The sequence below is a fragment of the Psammomys obesus genome, unplaced genomic scaffold, assembly GCF_907164565.1.
Source record: "Psammomys obesus unplaced genomic scaffold, mPsaObe1.curated_primary_1811, whole genome shotgun sequence".
Lineage (NCBI taxonomy): Eukaryota > Metazoa > Chordata > Mammalia > Rodentia > Muridae > Psammomys > Psammomys obesus.
This window is the reverse complement of record NW_026591872.1, coordinates 4,723,558-4,728,714: the sequence shown is the minus strand read 5'-3', so window position 1 is coordinate 4,728,714 and position 5,157 is coordinate 4,723,558.

The following is a 5,157-nucleotide window of genomic DNA, read 5'->3' as shown; positions in this document are numbered from 1 at the left end:
GATCTATCATGTGGTTCACTCATGGATTATTACTCAAGGAACCCCAAGCCCACATGTCACAGAGAGCCTTGCAGATTAATGTCTATTATGTCACTATACACAATAGCTATGTTATCGAACCAACCTAGGTACGAAACAACAGATGGTACTTGAGGAACACTTGGAGTTTGTTAGCTCAAAGAAGCTTCCCCTTTCAAAGGGGATCAGCCACACCTCACATATCCTAATTAGAACTTTCCCTAAACTGCTAAACTCCTTCTTTGTAACAGCTCCAAGGTAGAGTAGGACAATAGGATTGTCTGCCTAATGCTCTGTCTTGTATCCTACCTAGTTGGTTCCCTAATCTACTAAATTTAGAGACTCCTGTCCTCCAAACTCAGAGAGTACTACTTTCTAAAGTCTATCAACATATATATATATATATATATATGTATATGTGCTTATTGATTTTTTTCAGCCATAAGACAGAATTATACTTTGTAGTTTGCAGGGAAATTGGGGCAACTAGAGATAATGACATTTAATAAATTAAGCCAGACTCAGAAAGGTATGTTTTCACTTGTTTTTAGTTCCTAGATTTTTATAGCAATACATAAAATAGCATATATATATATATATGACATGGAGGTGGAAGTAAAACTAACAAAGGTGAGAGAGTACTAAGGGAAATGGTGAGAAATGTAGGAGGGGAGTGTGGTATGGGAGAATGTGCTTAGTTTACAATATTTCACAAAAAACTAAAAGATATTTCTTTTTTGGGGGGAGGAGGAGGGGGGTTGAGACAGGGTTTCTCTGTGTAGCCTTGACTATCCTGGACTCACTTTGTAGATTATGCTGTCCTCAAACTCACAGAGATCCCCCTGCTTCTGTCTCCCCAAGTTCTGAGATTACAGATGTGGGTCACCATTCCCAGATCCTAAAAGATACTTTTAAAGAAAGAAATAGCAATCATTTTGGAAGCAAAATCATAGGTTATTCTTAGTCTGCAATGGCCCTTGTCAACACAATACCAAAACAAGCATATTTTGGTTATTTCCCCACAATACTGAAAGGGATTTACTTAAAATTAGTATGTCCCTTGAACTGCCACAAATACTTTTATTGACATACAGACATGTTTATAAATTAAAGGTCATAATAATAACTAAGAGGTACATTCAATAGCAAAACAAAACAAAACAAAACAAAAAAAAAAAACCAAAACACTACTTTAATGGAAGTGCAGTATTTGTTACACATTAACTGAAGGGCTCAAGCAGCTGCACTGCAACAGCTGTGCTGCCATGACAGGCTTCATAAGATACTATAGGCCTGAGTTTCTGTTTCCTGGTAATATTCCCACAGTTGCTTAGATCATGCTTCTGTTTCTCAGAACATGAAACTATAGTCCATGGAAATGAGATACAATAACTCAATAACCTCCCTGAAAATCAGAAACAATAGTCTAGTAACTGCCTTGAAAAGTCCCTAAGCACTTGACCAATTCCTGGGTACTTTTTGTTAGCACTCTTTGTTACCTGGCCATACCTTGTTACTTGGACACTCCATGAAGTACCCAGCCCCCAATCCCCTAGATCGCACCAAACAATCCGTTTATGACAAGCTTGCTTGTGCTAAATGCAAACCAATCATGTAACTGAAAGTCCTGTTTCTTGCTCAAACCATCATAAAAACCCAGCTTTTCAGATTTTTGGGGCTCCCTCCCTAACCCACTGAGTTGGATGGTGGAGAGTTTGAGCTTAAGCACATATTAAAGGCTCTTTGTTCTTGCATATGTGGTTGGTCTCCTGGTGGTCTTTGGGCTCTTTGTGATCTGTGCATGACATTTGGGGGCTTGTCTGGGATCCCCAAGACACCCCCTAGGACCCTCAGCACATGTAGAGCCAGCTGGTGTCATTATTTTGTCTTGTCCTGCTTGTTTGTAATGTTCTGTCCTGCTTGATTGTCATGACTCAGGCCCTACCTGTAAACCTGTATTCGCCTTGTAGGGTCTTAGGCTGCTGAACAACCCCAGGCTGTGGGATCAAAGGGACATCTTGGGCCCACCTGTAAATTTCCATTTTGCCTCCACTCACCAGGAGAGCTAATTTTATTTGTCTGTATGTTAATTGTTTGTCTTGTATTTATTGTTCTTGACAGACACAGACCCTAAACTCCCCTGACACTTGTTGAGAGCCATTTCAAGGAAGTTAATGAATGGGCTCACAATTTAAGTTAGGAAGTCAAAAGGGAGTGTTGTGATTTCATGGGTTTTTGTTGTTGTTGTTTTTGGCACACAGTTTCTCTTTTCTTTCTCCCTCTCCCTGTTCCTTGACTAACACTTTCTTCCACAGATTTCCCCTGATATTGAGGAACTAGAGCTATCAATGCTGCTTTCCTTCCACCCAGCCCTAGCTGGGACAGGAGGGAGGCACTTAGGAGTTATTGCCAGATTCTTCTGTTGAGTTTCAGGGTGTCTGCCAAGCCACAAATATGTCAGATAACTTGGGTAGTTCAGAGTCCCACAGCATCCCCTACTGACTTAAATAAGAAGACTCAAAAGAAAAATGGTCAAAGTATCTGGGAAAATGGACTATGGCTAACTTCTTCCTAGTTATACCTGAAAATTCACTTTTCCCTTGAAGGAAATATCTTTGTGTTTCATACTCTGGGGAAAAGACCAAACTTCTTTCACTTGCCAGTTAACTCTTGACTTGGTTTTAACTCATTTCAAGCCCTGCACCTTTCAGCTAGGAATTGCCCCCACCTTCTGCCTGAATAAAGTTGGCAACCAGCCCAGAGATGGGCACTAGCTGCTTCTCAGCCTCTCCAGTAAGGGAACTGATGACTAGTTCTGCTGCAAAACCTCTATTTCCATGAAAATTGGACTCAGCAGGTAACAAGATGCTCCTCCCTGTAAATTAAAGTTAATTTTTTGTCTGTTTTAAATATATAAATTTACTATGTTCTGTATATCTTTGATGTATATGGTTAAAAAATCTGTAACATTTTAAACAAAAATAGTTTACTTATGTTTTTCTTGTATACCAATACTTAAATCACTGGTGCTGGCACTGTTTGGTTTTCTGTTTTAACAGTGACAGAGTCAAAATATTTCTGAATTTAATGCTAAAACCTTGGCAAAAAGAAAAAAAATATCTAAATATATGGGTACAAACTGGTCAAATGTGCTTCTACTCTCCTGTCTCACAGTTGGGACACCAAATGTATACCCTGCATTGCTTAAGAAAATGTTATTCTGAGACATGGCTTGAGACTGTGGTTGACTGATGAAGCATTAAAACTGTACTTCTACACATTCATGTATAAGAACTTTTCTTGCTGGCAACAAAATGATATATATGGTATTAATTTCAGAGACAGTTTACACTGTTATAATTAGTTTTGTTTTATATTAAACTATGGTACATTTAAAATTTTATCAAATATTTATAAAATGTCTTTATTAATATATGATAATGATAAGCAGATAAAAAATAAATATTACTGAAGCACATTGAGCTTTATACCTAATCTTCCTATGCTTCACTTTGATAACTGGAAAAAATTATATTCCTGTTTAGGTTACTAAATTTTAAGACTTGAATGTCTCCATTGTTTTATATTGTTCCCTAGGCAAAGATGGTTAGATGGCAATTGAACTGTTGACATTTAAGCCTTGCATGATAAGATTTCTGTCCCTAATTAAACTTTTTATAATAATTTTTATTTTTATATTACTCACAGGTTATTTACTTTGTATCCCAGCCATAGGCCCCTCTCTCATTCCCTCCCAAACCCACCCTCCCTTCCGCATCTCCTCCCTGCTCCTTTCCAAGTCTACTGATAGGGGAGGTCCTCCTCTGCTTCCATCTGACCCTAGCTTATCAGGTCTCTTCAGGACTGCCTGCAATGTCCTCTTCTGTGGCCTAGCAAGGTTACTCCTCCCTCGGGAAGGGGGATCGAAGAGCTAGCCATTGAGTTCATGTCAGAAATAGTCCCTGTTTCCCTTACTAGAGAACCCACTTGGATACTGAGCTACCATGGTCTATATCCGAGCAGGGGATCTAGGTTATATCCATACATGGTACTTTGTTGGAGAAACAGTCTCATGAAAGACCCCTGTGCCCAGATATATTTGGTCCTTGTGGAGCTCCTCTCCTCTCCAAGTCTTATTAACTTCCCCTTCTTTCATATGATTCCCTGCACTCTGCCGAAGGTTTGGTTATGAGTCTTAATATCTGCTTTGATACACTAGTAGGTAGAGTCTTTCAGAGGCCCTCTGTGGTAGGCTCCAGTTCTGTTACTTGTTTTCTCCTACATCCAATGTCCATCACATTTGTCTTTCTAAGTGAGGATTGATCATCTTACCCCGGGGTCCTCTTTCTTCTTTATCTTCTTTAGGTGTATAGATTTCAGTATATTTATCCTATCTTATAGGTCTATATAAGTGAGTATATACCATGTGTGTCTTTCTGATTTTGAGATACCTCACTCAGGATGATCATTTCTAGGTCCCACCATTTGCCTGCAAATTTCATGATTTCCTCGTTTTTAATTGCTGAGTAGTATTTCATTGTGTAAAAGTACCATAATTTCTGTATACATTCCTCAACTGAGGGACATTTGGGTTGTTTCCAGCTTCTGGCTATTACAAATAAAGCCGCTACAAACATGGTTGAGCAAATGTCCTTGTTGTGTACTTGAGCCTCTTTTGGATATATGCCTAGGAGTGGTATAGCTGGATCTTGAGGAATCACTATTCTTAATTGTCTGAGAAAGCACCAGATTGATTTCCAAAGTATTGTACAAGTTTGCATTCCCACCAGCAATGGAAGAGGGTTCCCCTTTCTCCACAGCCTCTCCAGAATGTTTTGTCACTAATTAAACTTCTAAACTATGGTCCATAAAAATGTTTTTAAGAATATTGTTACTGGCTACACTGTAAAGCACCACAACCTTAAAAATAATTTGCTATTTCATGTATGCTTTAAATAGTTTTTTTTTTTCCTAGAACTCAATGAAGCATACAGAGGCTTGACAGGACAATTGGTCTTAGATATTAATCTTATGTATTTTGTACAGCTTGTGAACACCACTTGCAAAACAACCTGGCAACTACAATATTAATAAAAATTACTAACTCATAAGGCCTATTCAGGCTAATGAAAACAGATT